This window comes from Felis catus, chromosome F2 (genome assembly GCF_018350175.1).
Source record: "Felis catus isolate Fca126 chromosome F2, F.catus_Fca126_mat1.0, whole genome shotgun sequence".
Classification (NCBI taxonomy): Eukaryota; Metazoa; Chordata; class Mammalia; order Carnivora; family Felidae; genus Felis; species Felis catus.
In genome coordinates, this window is record NC_058385.1 from 80,498,357 (window position 1) to 80,516,564 (window position 18,208).

At 47.9% G+C, this 18,208-nt stretch overlaps 1 protein-coding gene across 26 annotated transcripts in view; it reads right to left on the reverse strand.

Annotated features, from left to right (window-relative positions):
• Positions 1-18,208, reverse strand: part of PTK2 (protein tyrosine kinase 2) — a 258,384-nt gene that overhangs the window by 217,549 nt on the left and 22,627 nt on the right. For 15 of the 26 annotated variants that reach the window (XM_023248624.2, XM_023248632.2, XM_023248630.2 and 12 more), the window contains 2 exons: positions 13,527-13,623; positions 10,086-10,173 (listed from right to left, as the gene is read on the reverse strand). The gene's annotated coding sequence lies outside the window, so the exon portion shown is untranslated. Of the gene's footprint in view, positions 1-5,999; positions 6,127-10,085; positions 10,192-13,526; positions 13,624-18,208 lie in introns of all 26 variants that reach the window. The other 11 variants (XM_045049564.1, XM_045049561.1, XM_023248631.2 and 8 more) reach the window with 3 other exon arrangements.

The following is an 18,208-nucleotide window of genomic DNA, read 5'->3' on the forward strand; positions in this document are numbered from 1 at the left end:
CGCGGGAAGGGAATCCAAGTACAGGACCGCAACCTCAGCGGAGGAGAGGAAATTTCCAGTCTGGGGAAGTGGAGTGGCTGAAATATGCAAGGCAGAGAATCAGAGGTGAAAAGTTATAGAAAACGAGTTTCAGAAACCTGCACAAAGACCAGAAGATATGGAAACGCACGTTTAGCCTGCTGAAAGAAACAACTGTCAACCTAAAAATCTACACACCCAGCAAAAGTTTCTTTCAAAATTAAAGATGCTTATCAAGAAAAGAACAGATAATCAAGATGTGATAGCCTCATACAACGAAATACAACTCAGCAATTACAAGGAACAGATTACAGACATGCATAACATGGGTGAATCTCAACAATCATGTGCTAAAAAAAAAAAAAAAAAAAAAAGCCTTACACAACCATGCATACAATATGATTCTGTTGACAGGAAATCCCAGGACAGGCAAGACCGATCTGAGGTAGGAAAATAAAACAGCAGTTGTCAGGGGTCGGGGTGAGGATGGCAGCAGGGACTAGGGCAGGAATGTGAGCACAGATGGGTATGAAGGAACCTCAGGGGAAAATTACAGTGGTCTAGATTTGGTAAGTGTTGGGGTTGCAAAGATGACATTTCATGCAAAGGTGCATTTGTGACAACTCGGTGAATGTGTACCTGAGTTATATGCCGCTGGTATATCAATTTTACACGAAAAGAAAAATCCCCTAAATGAAAAATGAACTCTAGTAAACAATATGCATGCTGAAATACACAGGGTGAAGTATGTTGGTATCTGCAGTTCATTCTGAAATGCACCCTAGAAAATAAAACGGGTCACTATATAGAGGGATGGATAATTGGTGACTTATGTGATAAAGCAAGAGCAGCAACACATTATGGGTAGAATCTAGGGGGTCTATGAGTGGACGGGTGTTAGCTATAAATTCTTGCAACTTTGTCGTTTGTTTGAAAATTATCATAATGAAATGTTGTATACAAAAATAAAGACTAATCTAGATTTCAGAGGGAAAAAATAAAAGACAAAAGGGAGCATGGGCCTCCCATACGGTTACGTGAAGATGATGGGGCGCAGACAGTTATAAAAAACAGACAAATTCATCCAGAACCACTCTCAGAAGGGACCAGAAGATGACCACGCAGGCAACAACAGGAGAAGAAATTACTCTCAAAACTGCGCCTGCCTCTGGTCCAAACTGAGTGTTTGCGACTTTCCTGCCTGGTAAGCCTGTGAGCCCCAGCTCTGGCAGGACAGGACTGCGCCTTACTGTACCATCACAAGGTAGCAGGACGGTGGCTGTAAATCTAAGGGGGAAATTTTGGAAACGAGAAGGCTGCAAAACGCTGCGCTCCAAATGTGAATATAAATAAACACTGCCCAAAGCCCCGGCAGACAGTGGGACTAGGCAGGCACACGCAGGAGAACCCAGGAAGCCCAGAGGCACGCACCAGAGCCAGCCTGCTGCTCCTCTGTCTAAATGTGTCTCCCAACCCAGGGCGAGCTCTGGTGGCAGAAAGAAAAGTCTTCCTGGCATGAGGTCTCAGAAGAAATGGGGGCTGGTGGACCAACGGAAATTTAGAGGATGGATGCTGGAAGCAAGGGAACCCCAAGATAAAACCCCAAATCTGAGAATAAATTCTACCCCAACCTTTGACTGACCACCAAAATATAAAGGTACATGTGAGACCCCCCCCCAACACACACAGAGGCCCAAACTTAATAGAATAGAAAAGAAAAGAGAAGGGGGGGAGGGGAGGGGAGGGGAGGGGAGGGGAGGAGAGGAGCAAGAAAGCAAGCAATGCACTCACTGGAAGCCAATAAAAGTGATCAGAGACTTCATCAGCTCATCAGAATGTAACAAGCAAGCCTTCTGCACCCTGAGCACAGGTGTGCATGCGTGCGTGCGTGCGTGCATACACAGACAGCGCTGGGAAGCAGTACCACCAGGTAGCACGTGAACATGCCTGTCACGAAGACCTTCACCTCTAAATCCCATTTCCCACTAAAAGGAACCAGGGATACTTGGATAAACGGCTGATTCCATGACGCGACAGAGAAACTACAAGAAACGCCACTGTACCAAAAGGAAGAAAAAGCTCAAAAATTAATAGGGACGTGTCAAAAAAATACAGGAGATGATCCTGGAGAAGGCCAAACCAGGGAGAAGTCTAGCATCGAAATGAATAACGAGTCAAGGATTATAAGCCACTGAGTCAAACGAGCATCCGTGAAGTTCTGACGGATGACATGAGTGAGTGAGCGAACAGAGGAGAGGAAACTCGTCCTGGCAGCTGGACACCAGCTGATAAACAAGAAGCGGCAGCGGCGTGAGAGAACCACGGCTGCACAACCAGCTCGCAAGAACTGTTTCAAGCAAGAACCACCAGTGGGTGACCGAACTATCGGTTTGAAAGTTCGAAAGGTCACACAGCCTCAAATATTTCCCTACAGATTACTCATTAACCACAAAGGATAAATGCTCATTTTAGAGTAGAGACAGTAGGCAGATGCAATCCTAACTCGATTGCCTAAGATCGGTAATTCTCAAGTTTCAGAATACATCAAAATCATTTTCAGGGTTTGTTGAAAACACAGCCTCACACCCTAAGTTTCTGACTCAGCAGGTCAGGAGCAGCGTCCAAGACTCATCAGGCCTAACAAATTCCTGGGCGTTAATGTCACCAATAACAGAACGAACTGGCACCATGTGCCATTCTGAGATGGACACAATGGCTATGAGAGAGGATATGGCCCTGAGAAAGGGACAACATCACTTTCCACAATGGTCTGACCCCCAAAATGCATAATCTGAATTTAATATGAGAAGACATCAAAGGAACTCAAAAGGAACCCTACGAAACAATTAGTTTACGTTCTTTAAAACTGTCAATGTCATGAAAGACAATGGCTGAGCACCATATCCAGACTAAAAGGACTACAAAGACATCAGTAACTAAGACACATGGACGCCTGGGTGGCTTGCTCGGTTAAGCATCCAATTCTTGATTTCCCCCCAAGTCGTGATCTCACAATTTGTGAGATTCAGCCCTGCATCAGGCTCTGCATTGATGGTGCAGAGCCTGCTTGGGATTCTCTGTCTCTCTCTCACTCTCTCTGCCCTTCCTGCACATTCTCTCTCTCAAAATAAATAAACTTAAAAAAGTTTTTAAATAAATAAATCATACCTGTAATTCTAGACTGGATCCTGTGTCGGGGTGAAAACTGCTAGAAACAACAGAGCAACTGGAAAACCGTGAACAGGGATTGTATAGGAGATAAAATGGCAACATTAAATGTTATACTGATTATATTGTGGTTATGTAAAAAGTCCTTGTTCTTAGTAAATACTCAAGTATGTAAGGGTGAAAGGGCATTATGTCTGCAACTTACTCTCAAAGGGTTCAGTAAAAAATAAATGTGTGTGTGTGTGTGTGTGTGTGTGCGCTCACCCCTGTGCGTCTGTACCTATCCAGAGACAGAGAGGAGGAAGGAGGGAGGGGGGCACTGGTGGATCTAGGTGAAGGGTATTTGAAAGCGGGCTACGCCACTTCTCACAACTTCTCCCTAAAAGAAAACAAGGTTTAAGTGAACAAAAAACCAAGGAACAGCAAAACAGAAAAGGTGGTGGTGGGAGGGCCTCCAAAGGCAGCTACCCACACAGCCCCATGCTGAGCAAGAAGGCGGAAGGGGTGCCACTGCACACGGGGAATGACAGGCGCTCACACTGAGGCTCCCAAGTCATCTAGAGAAGCTGAAACGGACTTTCACGTCTTTCAGTACATTTCGCTTACAAGACTCTTTTGGATTAAGTGCCCTTTCGGAACACACAAGAAAACAAGCGTGGCTGAGTATTCTTAAACCTTCACGCTCCACACCTATTTTGGTTCTATTCTGCACGTACCACTTTTCACATGACCAGTGAGTCACGCTGTAACCTACCAGGAGGCATTCTGTCTGGCACGGACACCGTGCGTGGTATGGCGGCGGCAGACCGTTCACGCTGGAACCGACACGGCACGCAGTGCCATCCCACGTCCCTGCGGCTACACCATGACACCTGCACCAGGGCTGCCACCTGGCTGGCAGCAGCTGGAAATGTCACCAGCCGTAAGAAGTGTCCCAGCACAGGTCCAACCCTTCAAAACAAGGGTTGTTAGCGCAGAGATTCCCGCAGCAAAACCCGGGGACGGAGTCAGACAATAAAACACGTGAGGGAGAACAATTCTCTCTCCCCTGTTCCCAAATGCAACTGTCAAGGAGGCTACGTATTTGCTGTGCAATCACCGTCTAAAGGGCACCATGCAGAGGCTGCAACGGACACGTCTGGGCACACCGATGTCACCGGGCACACTTGCATCACCAGAGACGGCACAGTGAGCCTCAAGAACACAGAGCAGCACACGCAATAAAGAAACAAAAAAGCAGCTCAGGAAGGTCCTATTAAAATGCACCTTACTATGCCACTGATTCTGTTTATTACCACACACTCTAATACCCACCCTCTGATCATAAAATCACACGAAGACCTCATCATTTGAATTAATGGCCTTCTTATGCTCTGAAGTCAAACAAATTTTGATTTTTAAATGACAATTAAACATACACACAGTTTTCCACTTTAATCCCCCTCCCTGCCCACTGTTGTGGCTTTCCTAAAAAGGGTTTATTAGGAAAAAATGCTAAATAACTGCTCTGCAGGACATCAAAAAGCACCACATAGTAAGGAATAATGAGCAATCCTCTTGCAAACTTTGAAGAGACTTGACTTACAATCACAAGGAAGCCTTAAGTTTAGTGAAGCCACCTTGAATTATCTTCTGTGTACATTCTTATTTCTAGCAGTTTAAAATATAATTGTACCCTACAATTAGAGCTGACTAAAGACAGAGCTGAAGACCATATAATTAAGTTTGTCGTGAATCAGAGAAAACATCTTTTATTAATTTTTAAAGCTGGTAAAACTATTTTTCTCCAAAGCTACAAGAGCTTGAACACTATGGAAGGAATCCTAAAATAATTAAACTTTAAAAAGTCTCTTCTGTTTTTATTTATATCTATAACATATAATCGTCTTACACAAAAACCACGTTATAAAGCCTTTAGGTCATGAAAAAATATAAAAAATCAAAGACTCCAAGATTATACGTTTTCAGAAACAGTGTCTGTGCTAAAATCTATTTTACTTAAACTTCTAGGATACCTAATCCAGAAAAATAAAATTTAATCCACTGGAAAGAAAAAGTGAACTCAAGTGTGTGTATAAGTGAGTACGCCTGTGTGTGTGTGTGTGTGTGTATGATCTACGTGTGTATGTACATAAGTCACCTATTTTTTTTTTAAGCTTGGCTTACTGAGGAAAAATGTACATGCAGTAAAACATTCAGTTAGATGGGTTCTGACTAACACATCCGGGGTATAACCGCCCCCGGAAGGGAAGCTATGGCCTATTTCCATCACCTACCAAGTGCCCTCATGCCCTTTTGTGCTCAATCCTCTCTTCCCCTTGTCTCAGCCCAAAGCAACCAGTGATCTGATGTGATCTCATGGTTTTGGCTTTACCCAAACGTTATCAGGGTGGAATCACGGTTGCACAGAGCTCTGTGCCTTTACGTCATAGATGCTTTGCAGATTCTCACCCTTTGTCTTGAAGATGTCAGTAGTTAGCACCTTTCTGTTGCTGACCAGGATTCCACTGTGCAGGTGAACCACAACCATTTACCACTTGATGGACATCTGAGCTGTTTTCCATTTTAAGCAAGTATGAATAAAGCCGCTACACACGTTCATATACAGACCTTTGCGTAGACACCAATTTTTATTTCTCTTGGGTAAAGACCTCGGGGTAGAATTCCTGGGTTGTATGAGAAGCGTATGTTCAATTTTATAAGAAACTGCCAAGCTCTTTTCCAAAGCGTTATAGTTACAACCCTCTGCACTCCCACCAGCAAAGCATGATACAGCTGTAGCTATTCCACATCCTTGCAACCGGCACTGTCACCTTTTATTGTCTTGTTTCGTGCAAATGTGAGGCATTCTAGTAGGACTGCAATGCTACCTCGCTGTGGCTGTCATGTGCACGTCCCTGATGACTAACGATGGTGAGCATCTTCTGTGCTTATTGTGACCTACAGAAAAGGGACGAAATGTCTACTCAAATCTTTTGGCCATTTTTTCAAGTGAATTTTTTGCTAAAACACCTACCTTTTTAATAGTTTATCAAAGAAGAAATGCAGGAAAGTTTGTCTATTTTGTTAGGTCACTTAGAATTTATTAGTAGACAAGAATCTAAACTGCTTCCTTGCCATCCCCACTCCCAACACCCTACCTGTGCCCCTCCAAATTGTCTATGATATGCTAAGGCAGGTAGAAAGAAAAAGACATCCCTTCTGTCCCTTACTCAGAACGTACAAATCCCTGGAAAAGTTGCCTGTTTCCCTATTTTCACAAGTGTGTGATGAAAGCACATTGTTTCCTCAGTGTGAGCCAGGAACACCAACGAATGAGGACCACGTGCCATGGTTTGCAGAGACAACGCCAATGCATTCCCACATGGATATGTGGTTGACGCATGACAAAAAGGAAGTCGATCCTGAGGGCGGTCTGCGGGCCATTCAGTAGGGGGCAGCACTCCCCACTCTTACATCCAGGGCCTGCACACAGGACTGTAAGGGAACGTGAGAGCCTGCCGCCACCGTGTGGAGCCTGGGGCGGACTCCTCAGAAGCTAGCTCCAGCCTCTGCTCTCGGACACCGGGACAGAAATCACTACCTTGCCAAGTTACTACAAAAAACTAAATAGGATTCATGGGGCACCTGGTGGCCCAGCCGGTTAAAGCATCCGACTTCAGCTCAGGTCATGATCTCACGGTTTGTGAGTTCGAGCCCCACATCAGGCTCTGTGCTGATAGCTTGGAGCCTGGAGCCTGCTTCGGATTCTGTGTCTCCCTCTCTTTCTGCCCCTCCCCTGCTCATGCTATCTCTTAAAAATAAATAAATGTTAAAAAAATTTAAAAAAAAACTACGATTCAAACACACAATAACTGACACATAAATGGTAAATATCACGATTATGACGTATAATTCCTGAATCAGAAACGTACCTAGACTGGCAAGATAAAGGATGCACTTCACAAAGCTCTGGGTAAAAGGTTGAACTTGAGACACGGCAGACCCACTGCACATGCAGGGTCCTGACCATCCATGAGCCGGCCAGGAATCGACAGAAAAGGTGTGGTAGCACAATTACATAAAAGGTGCCCTGGAGAGGACAGTCATGAAAGATATTTGTGGACTTTATTCCTTACAATTCTGCCTCAGCATTTCAAACTGAGCGACGCTTCTTTTCAAACGAAGCCAATCCAATCACTCTTGGTTCTGCACTATCTCACTGCCGATGGCTTATTTCCCCACAGGCTTCCAGAACTACGCCAAACAGTGAGGGCTGTGCTTGCACATCTCAAGGATACCTCCCAACCCTCCCACCAGTCCAGCTAGACACACAGCAGCCACCCCTTCAATGTCCTGTGGTCACTCATCCTGCTCGCATAGTATTCAGTCCTGCATGACCAGTGGCTGGCTGCCTTTGTGACAGATACTCAATAAACAATTTTCCATGAACCATTTCATGAAATCAACAGTTTAAGATTATCTCTTAGGGGCCCTTGGGTGGCTCAGTTGGTTAAGCATCCAACTTTGGCTCAGGTCATGATCTCATGGTTTGTGGGTCTGAGCCCCACATCAGGCTCTGTGCTGACAGCTCGGAGCCTGGAGGCTGCTTCACATCCTGTCTCCCTCTCTCTCAGCCCCTCGCCAGCTTGCATGCTCTCTCTCTCAAAAATAAATAAACGCTAAAAAAAAAAGAGACTATCTCTTGGATTCAAGTGTCCTGCTATATCCTACAGGTTTTAAGACCTTAAAAATTTATGACAGGAGGGGCGCATGGGTGGCTCTGTCGGTTAAGCATATGACTTCGGCTCAGGTCATGATCTCACAGTCCTTGAGTTCGAGTCCCTGATCGGGCTCTGTGCTGACAGCTCAGAGCCTACCGCCTACTTCAGATTCTGTGACTCCCTCTCCCTCTGCCCTTCCCCTGCTCACACTCTCTCTCTCAAAAATAAATAAATGTTAAAAAAAAATTTTTTTTTTTTTTAGGGGCACCTGGGTGGCTCAGTCGGTTAAGCGTCCAACTTCAGCTCGGGTCATGATCTCATGGTTTGTGGTTCTGAGCCCCGCGTCAGGCTCTGTGCTGACAGCTCGGTGCCTGGAGCCTGCCTCAGATTCTGTGTCTCCCTCTCTCTCTGCCCCTCCCCTGCTCATGCTCTGTCTCTCAAAAAATAAATGTTAAAAAAATTTTAATTAAAAAAACCTTTTTTTAAATAAAAAAGAAAATTTATGACAGGAGCACCTGGCTGGCTTGATCGGTGGAGCACATGGCTCTTGATCTTGGGGTTGTGAGTTTGAGCCCCACACTGGGTGTAGAAATTACTCAAAAAATATAATCTTTAAAAAAAAAAATAAGAAATGAAACATTCATGACAGATGCTGAACAATCTGAATGTCCCATTTCCCAAGAAAACCTCTTTAAAATTCTTCGAGGAAGAGTCTATAACTACTACATCTGACCTAGCAAGGCGCCACAACACAGGCTTTTTAAGTTAACAAATCTCATCCAGCTCTGCTTATTCCCACTCTCTCCACCAAGAATGTCCTTCCCCAACTACTGCCAACCCTTCTCACCCCTGCTCCCTCAGGAAGACATGGTGCCCTCCCTCCCGGCTTCCCATCAGTGTCTTCCCAATTAGCATTTTCTTATTTTTTTTTAATTTTTTTAAGTTTATTTATTTATTTTGAGAGAAGGAGAGAAAGCACAAGTGTGGTAGAGGCAGAGAGAGGGGGAGAGAGGGGGAGAGAGAGGGAGAGGGAGAGAGAGAGAGAGGGAGAGAGAGGGAGAGAGAGAGAGAGAGGGAGAGAGAGGGAGAGAGAGAGAGAGAGAGAGGGAGAGAGAGAGAGAGAGGGAGAGAGAGAGAGAGAGGGAGAGAGAGGGAGAGAGAGGGAGAGAGAGAGAGGGAGAGAGAGAGAGGGAGAGAGAGAGAGGGAAAGAGAGAGAGAGGGAGAGAGAGAGAGGGAGAGAGAGAGAGGGAGAGAGAGAGAGAGAGAGAGAGAGAGAGAGAGACAGACAGACAGACAGACAGACAATTCCGAACAGGCTCTGAGCTGACAGCAGGGCTTGAACCCACGAACTGTGAGATCATGACCTGAGCTGAGATCAAGCATCAGAGCTTAGGGCACCTGGGCGACTCAGTTGGTTGAGCGTCTGACTTCGGCTCAGGTCACGATCTCACGGTTTGTGGATCTGAGCCCTGTGTCGGGCTGTGTGCTGACAGCTCGGAGCCTGGAGCCTGCATCAGATTCTGTGTCCCCCTCTCTCTCTGCCCCTCCCCACCTGTACTCCATCTCTGTCTCTCAAAAATAAATAAATGTTAAAAAAAAAAAAAAAAGAGTTGGACGCTGAACCAACTGAGCCACCCAGGCGCCCCCGAATCACCCTTTTCTACCTGGTCGCATCCATTCCTGCCAGATCTGCCCTGTGTCCTCAACCCTGGTACCATTTCTAGCAGGCCAAGAGAGTGACCTGTCCCACACAGAAGGAAGCAGATGTCCCTGGGGGTGAAGACAGAAGTAATATGCTTGAGTACATGGAAAATGTTATTAAGAGGTCTGGCTTCCTTATAAAGCTGTCAGAGTGAGAACTCTTAAGAATGTCAAGCAAACAGGAAAAAAAAAAAGTGGCAACTCTAAGTTCAAAAAAACGGAAAACCAAAGCCGAACAAAAAGGAAATGGAATCACGTTACATTAACTGGCTCAATAGTGAGCAACATTAACAAAGTCAAAACAATTAACCAAAATGTGGATCTAAACAAACATTGTGACAGAACTCTGGGGGGAAGGAAGAAAGGAGTCCAAAATGTAACTTTTTCTAAAGCCAACGCACGATGGCGCCTGACCCCACACACACACGTGGCTGAGGATCGGGGGTGTAAACACCCGAAGCAGCAGCGAGGCACGATTACACGATTACACGCACCTGTGGGAGGCGGACGTGGAGGGCGGGGCAGGGCCCTGGGGTCTGCGTTCACCTTCAACACTGCTCTGGACACATGCACGTGCCACCCCTGGACAAAGCGGAATTTCTAGTTAAGAAAAGGAAACAATCTCTAATAGAAGCATTTCAGGCAGGACAAGTGTTTTGTTTTCCTAGAACTTTTAGACCACTACTCTGTTCCCCCTTGAACAGTCTCTTGGGACACTTCGAGTGCCGGTCCCCACGCCCCCAAGAGGCAGGGCGGCGAGGGCGGGGCACGTGGCCTGACACCTGGCGCCACGCCCACCGGCCACTAGCGTGGAGAAAGCTGCTGTCAGCTCTGCACTTGACCTGAGAACACCACCACGTCCCTCGAGGACGTGGCCGGGCTGGGCTGCTCAGCACCCAGACGGCTGGGTAAGCGTGAGGGTGACCGTGCACCCTGGACCTCAGTCACCCGCACGCAATCCGTCTCGCTACTCTCTCCAGCTTCAAACCACTATCCTGGCAGGCATTCCGTCTCACCACTCCCCCTAACCGCTCTGGGTGCCGCCGGAGAGACCCCTAGTCACCAAACCCAAAGGTCAAACCCCAACCCTCATCTGGACCTTTCCTGACACTTCACAGAGCTGATCACATCCTGTCCCGGAACGTTCTCTTCCCCTCTTCCCACGGCGCCAGCGCTTCCGGTTTTCCGGACACCCGCTCGGAGCCCACCACGGCTCCCCCTGGTCCTGGGCTCAGCCCTCCTGCCGCCTCCTCCCTGTGCTCACCCGCTCCGTGACCAGAGCGCCACTGCCTTTTCACTGCCACTCCCAGCTCGGATGCCTACTCACAACTGCCCCCGTGACAGCCCTCCCGGGATCCCTGCGGGCCGCAAACCCAGAGTGCCCACGAGCCAGTCCGCCTCTGCCCCTCTAAACCGAGTTCCGCCCGTGGCGGCCCAGAGCCTTGGAGCCGACTCAACTCCTCCCTCGCTCCTCACACCCCTCATCCAATCTGTCGGCAGATCCTGCCGGTTCTACCTTCAAGATCCACCCGGGGCCCGACTGCTTCTCACCACCCCCAGTCTCCCTGCCCCGGTCCAAGCCTCCGCACCCGGTTCCCTCCACAGCCTCCGGCTCTCCTCGGCTCGGCCCCCCACCCCGCCTCCCCGTGTCTACTCCCAACACGCCGGCTTTTCAAACCTCGGTCGCATCTCCACGCTGAACAACGACTGACAGCTGCCCTCCACAGCCCACCACCAGCACTGCCTGATGCTACGGACTCTCTGTTGGATAAACGGCCACAGAACCTCAGGGTTCAATCTATGTCAATTGTTCTCAGCTGTCCTGATGCTACAAGCGCTGTCTTTATTCACAGAATGGGGGTTTGCAGAATGGGTCTGTGCTCTCTGGGCAGCCTTCCTTTCCATCTACCGCCTCCCTACACCCCATTAACCCTGAACATAACGTCCATACACACACCAGCAATTCCACTCCTCTGAAAACTTGTCCTTGCTTTCCTAGAATTCCGATTGGAAAACACCTCCAACCCAAGTTTGTGCCTCCTAACACAACACCCGACAACGAAGCAAGAACCGAAGAGAACCCGATCCATCCTACGGGGGCTCCAGGGGACCACGGCACTCAGGTAAATCAAGGGACCCGCATCTCAGCACATCGTGAAGTTTACGCTGTGCAAAGCCAGGCTTACTCGTGCGGCCTCACCATTTGTCCAGAATTGGGGGAAACAACTACAGGAAGACTGGTTAGAAGGTAATTTTCCTGGATTTACATATTTTCAAACAGGGGGAGGAGAGCACCAAGCCAGAAGCAGCAGATTACGTCCTGAGGCCCAAGGTCCAGTGAGCCATGAACTGGCTCTTGGTTCGTTGCCTCCCCATCCCCCGTCACTGCACACCACTTTAAGGAGCAAAGTTTCGTGTCGTTTGTCCAAAATAGTGCCTCCCCATGAAATGGTCCCGTGCTCTACCACAACGAAGTATTTTTAACAGCTAATGAACCTGATATTCTCTCTCTTATTTAAATCTAGTAGGAAAAGAGAACTTATTATGTGGCGAGCATTAAATATTCCTTCATCCAGCATTTAGTGAAAACCGTGTGTGGGTTAAGCAGAAAAGATGCCAGATGAAATAACAAAATCTTTGCCCTTAAAGACTCAGAAACACAGACTCGCACCCAAATAAATATAATGCACTGTCATAGGAAGAAACACAGACTATGGAGGGGGCTCGGGGGCCAACGGCAGATGTAAGTAGCCGGGCGTGGCCCTCCCCACACTGTCCCCTAAGGGCACCGGCACACAGAGCAAGCACCTCTCGCAGCCAAGAAAAAAGGGTAGGAAGGCCTTACTTGGAAACTGAAACTGCATGACCTCATTTCCCTCCCGAAACACCTAATCCTCACAGAGACAAAAGTGAGTCTGGAGGAGAAACGGGAACAAAGAAGGAAAGCGAACTGACCCCCAGAAGGAAATGGAAAAATAATCCAGGGCCCGGCCCTTAAACATCGAAGACAAAGATACTGCCCAAAGTCAAGTTCAACAGAGTTATAAATCATCATGGATTCTGAATCCATGAAGTCTGCGTTCAGGAGGCTTTTACCAAAGCAACATGTCAGTAAAATAAAATGCTCATGAGAGATTTACGACTCTTTACCACCTGTCTGTCCTCGCTCAACCACTGGACCCACCAGAACATAAGACAAACGGGGACAGAATCTCAACCCTACAACTTCCCAACTACGGAGAGAGCGCGCAACAAGCACCAAGGCTACAAATGACAAACAGCCCAATTTCTGGAGCTGTTTTCCTCTCACTTCTGCGGGGGAAACACCACCAAATAAATATGAATCGCTGACACGTGTGACTGCGGAGCACATTACACATTTCTTACAGCGTGTCTGCCACAACCCCAGGAGAGAGGTCCCTTTGTCGGCGAGAGCAAGGTGCACGCAGTCAGGAAGAGTGAGCAGAGACGAGAAAGATGGGTCTCGGTGGTTAGCCAAGAGTCGGCAGGAACCCAGAGCCCACGAGAATAAGACGCGACTAAACAGCAAGTGCTCCGAAGTCAGGCCGAGTTCGAATCCCGGCCTTGCTGGTTTACTAAAGTAACCTCTGACCTGTTCCGGTTAGGCAAATGTGAAACAGGGGCGCAGGTGGCCTCACTCTCGGGGCTGTGGGGAGACCCGCTCAGTAGGTGGAGCTCAGAGTGTCTCGGCCGTCGCTACTGTCGTTACTGCCACCGCTGACAGCACCGCGGCCCTGCCTGCCTCTCTCCGCACAGAACAGCACAGAACAACTTCTACTTCTTCCCTCACGTCACACACTCTGCAAAATCAACCAGCTTTTATTTGTTTCTAGTGTATGCCAAAGAAACCCTGAGACAGGTGAAAGAAAAGTCAGGACAAAAAACCAAGACCCAAGCAAGAGAGTTATACTCACAGTTCTGAAGGCCACGGTAACTCTGTGAAGAAGTCAATCAGCAATTTAAAGAGAATCTCCTAGTTTCTCCTTCCTCTTTCCATAGTCGTCAGAGAACCTGACAAGGAGAGACAACACACATATAGAAAACCGCCCTTCTTTCACTTTTCCAAAGCTCTGCTGAGCTCACCAGCCCAGCCAGTTCCCCACACCACCCTCTAGCCCCCCCAGCCCGCACCGGGCGAGACCTGGCACGAGGGGTAAAAACGGCACCAGGTCCCTGTCTCCAAACCTACCTTCTAGTTAAGGAAACATATGTGAAGCAGCTGAAAATTGCTAATACATGTCGAAACCATAAATTAACAGCGTGTACAGTTAGCTGGTGAGTGCAGGGTATAACGACAGTATACACGTCCATTTCACCCCCTCCTCCTACTAAAATCGTACTAAAAACGTACTTTTAAAAATGTTTTCCACAGCACGGGGAGAACTAAAAGGAGAAAAAGGCCAAACTATTGGAGGCTCTGAGCAAATCTTCTAACATGGAAGACCGAGACCCAAAAAACAGAATAAAGAAGAAACCTGGAAGAAACAGAAACTATAAAAGACGAGAAGTGTAGTAAATGCGCCAGCAGGCCCGAGGGAGCCAGATCCTCCTTCAGCAGCGGACACAGGGAGAACCGAGTCCCTCTACACAGCAGGGGCCTAGAACTCGGGCCTAGCAGCACCAGCGCGGGCAGAGCAGGGGGAAGGAAGAAGGCACGGCCCCAAACGCAGAGGACTCGGGGAAGGCCGCTGAAGCTGCAATCTCGACGCCAGGCACCACGTGGCTCTCCCTCCGACAATAGACGGGGGTCATTCCCTGGAAAAAGCAGAGCGTCCGTGGACCGAAGTCACCCTGCGCAGCTGCACTAAACAGAGGTGGAGTTAATCGCGGCGCACGCGCACAGTCAATGGTGAATTCTCCGGCTGCCCTACCACAGCACGCACACGCAGGCTCACGCTTGGCTCCCAGATTCCCAAGTCAGAATTCCGCAAGAAAGACACTGGAGAAGATTTCTGTGGAATCTGATCAGCCCGAGAAGATAGATCTGAAGATACTACCACTGGGGACCCCTAACAAATGGCCCACTTCAGCAATATCCTGAAGTCAAAGGGCCCCACCTTTGTCCCTTGTCAGACAGGAGAGGGAAGGAAACAACCTGAAAGAAACCGAGACTACACGAACTATCAACAATCTAGGGATAAGACGACACTGCAATCGATAAACAAAAATAGGATGCTCTTTTAAAAGAACAGGAAAAGGGCCCTTGGAAATCTAAGGAATCTTTTTGAAAACAGAAATAATAAACTAAAAAAAGGTTAAGTCAAACTGAAATCATCTCCCTAAAAAGAGAGTAAAAAGGCAGAGAGAGAGAGAGAGAGAGAGAGAGAGAGAGAGAGAGAGAGAGGAGAGAAGCAAAGGAAGGATATAAATAATGAGAAAAAGGTATTAAGAAAACCACGACCTTTGTCCAGAAGAGCCAACTTCTGGATAATAAGACGTCCAGAAAGACAAAATAAGAAAACAAAAGGGAGGAAAACCTCAGCCCAATAATGCCAAAAAGTCTTCCCAGAACCGAACACCCGTTGCCAGAATGAAGGCACTCGCTGAATATGCAGAACAGTAGATGAAAACGGACCCACACCAAGTATACCATCACGACATTTCAAAACACTTGGACAAATTTTAAAACTCCCACAAGCTTCTAAAGAGGGGAGGGGAAAAACATTACATACAAAGAATAAATGAGAACAGCTTCTGAATTCAAAAGCAGTCACATGGAAACAACAAGGCAACGGGGCAATCTTTGAATTTATGAGCAAAAATGAACGCCACTACAGAACTCTACACCCAGCCAGACTCTCAGTCAGGTTTCAATCACACAAGGTCCCACACAGTCGATCTCGTCAGCATCCTGTGACAGAAAACCACTGAGGAAAGTCTTCCAGCAAAAAGTGAGGAGGGCATGAGCTTCCATGAAGAAGGGGAAAGGGAGCCCCCAGGATGACGATGAGGGGAGATGCCAGAATGGTGAGGGAGAGGGGGAAGCAAGTCCAGGTTGGTATAGTGCTGCTCAAAAGGAGGGAACGCTGAAGGCTGTCTTCACCTTGCCCAAGGACACTGCACCATCTTTTTACGTGTAACTTTTTGTAATGTTCATTTATTTTGGAGAGAGAGAGACAGAGTGCAAGCGGGGGAAGAGCAGAGAGAGAGGGAGACACAGAATCCGAAGCAGCTCCAGGCTCCGAGCTGTCGGCACACAGCCCAACGTGGGGCTCAAACCCATGAACCGCAAGACCATGACCTGAGCCGAAGTCAGACACTTAACCGACCGAGCCACCCCATCGCCCCGAATGTACCATCTTTTTAAAGTGATTAACACCTACGGGTGCCTGGGTGGCTCAGTCAGTTAAATGTCTGACTCTCGATTTCAGCTGGGGTCAGGATCTCATGGTTTCATGAGTTCGAGCCCCACATCAGGCTCTGGGCTGATGTGCGGAGCCTGCTTGGGATTCTCTCTCTCTCTCCCTCTGTTTCTACTTCTCCCCTGCTCATGCTGTCTCTCTCTCTCTCTCTCTCAAAATAAATAAACTAAAAAATAAATAAATAAAGTGGTTGACTCCTAGATGACATACTCTACCCAAATGAGGAAGTCAGTGAAGAAGGACAAAGCAAGAGTTGCCACAAACATAAAAGCCAAGTTTGGAGAAAAGCCTAAAGATGAGAACAAAGGAACCAGGGACAACACAAGAAAAGGCCTAAGGAGCAACCAGCTCAGAAGAGAAGAGAGCGAGCTCTCCAGGACAGCGTCTCCCAGAAATAAGACGTGAACAAAATCTGGGTCTATAGGACCATGTGGAAACATTACTAAGAAGCTACTGGGAAGTATGGGGGAAATAAGCAACAGGGCATCAAAGGCTTAAGAATGTGGGCAGCTGAAGACAGACAGGCACCATACCACCCTGCGCACACCTCTGCCACAGACAGGGCTGACCCACGGTACCACCAGCACCGACTGACTTGTCTCCCCTCCCTCGGCTGGAAAGACCTTGCGGAGAGGACCGCTTCTCATCTGGCTGTTGCTTTTCAGAGCCCAACACGATGCCTGCTGTAAGAGTACACACAACAGCACTTATCACATACTGAGCGTTTACCATGCATACCCACTACCCTTCTAGAGAGCTAGAAATCAAAGACATACGGCCTTTGCCAACCTTCAGAGTTTCAACTCCACCCTGCCCCCCGAGAAAACAAACATTTATCCTATATCCGCATTCTTCCCAAAAGATGAAAAGTTCATCCAAGGCTTACAAAACTTTAACAGTCCAGCTATCCCCAATGGAACCCAAGACCCGAGGGTACTTTTCTGACATTACACGCGCCGTGTGATGTGAAAACAGTGCCAGCCTGGACATTAGCACACCTGGTTTCTGGAACTTTAGAATTCTTACTTTTGAAGAAGGGAAAATCCCAACTCCTTGATATGACCTGTCGGTCCCTGACTGATCAAGCCCAGTCTCTCACTTGATCTCGCATGAATCCTATAAAGTTAAGCCATTTGCAATTTACAGAACCACCTGTGGCCTCTCTCACACCTCCACCGGGCCCCTTCACCCCCCTCTACCCGATCCTCCTCCCCTGGCTCACCCTGGCCCAAGCCGTGCCCCGCCCCCAGGTGAGACGCCTCTCTCCTGCGCCCCCTCAGCACTCCTTCATGGGACACGGGCATCTGCGGAGTGACCGACACATGTCACACGCTACACCAAGCACTGGGTGACATGGCGATGCACAAGAGAGACACGACCCTGCCTCGAAGGACTCCCGTGGTGTAGCTTCCTGTTCAACACAGCAGAGCGGATGTTAAATCTCACCTGTCAGAGTCTTCCTCCACCCAAACAGCAAGATTCTGGGCACGATGACGGCCTCTTTTAGCTCTGCAGCCTGAGGACATGCATCTCAGATAAATAATTTAGGCACTATTAAATACAGCAAAGTGAGGGTCAAGAAAGCCCCAGTGGCTGCAGCAGGTTAAGTAACATTCGCTTTTTAGACTAAAGCCCTTTTTTTATTGCCTTTTTCTTTTTTTTTGGGGGGGGGGCCTCTTTGCTGTTAGGACTATAATCCTAAAAATGTCATTCATGGAAGTCTTGCAAGTCAGCTGGAGCTGGCTTTCTTCTCCTTGCTAAGTACAAAGGCAGGACGGCCCGATTCCTCCCACGTCCTCCCGTACAAGTAACAGCGTAGACTGGACCAAACACCCAATCACGTCTGCAGAAGCAGTAAACCTGTACTTGATGCACGAAGGCCTAATGATGAATAACTGAACACATACGCTGGCTTGGAGTGCCTTCTAGTTGCCTTTTGCTTCCTGTTGTATTTTAGGAGAATTCAAGCAAACAGCCACACTGCCCTTCATCAGCACCCGGCCTCCTGCCTGCCTGCTACCTGAGCAGCGGGCGGGACCTTACGGCAGGGCCACATCCAGCACTCCTACGTCCTGCACAACTTGGTCTTTGTTGAGAATATGCATCTATGCTTTTTAACTATGGAACTGATAAAATAGAAGCATAAAAATTTGACATTGTTCCAATAGGGCAGAAAACTAGATATTTCCCCAACTAGTATACTTAAAATGCTTAAATTCTTTTGCCCCAGGCAC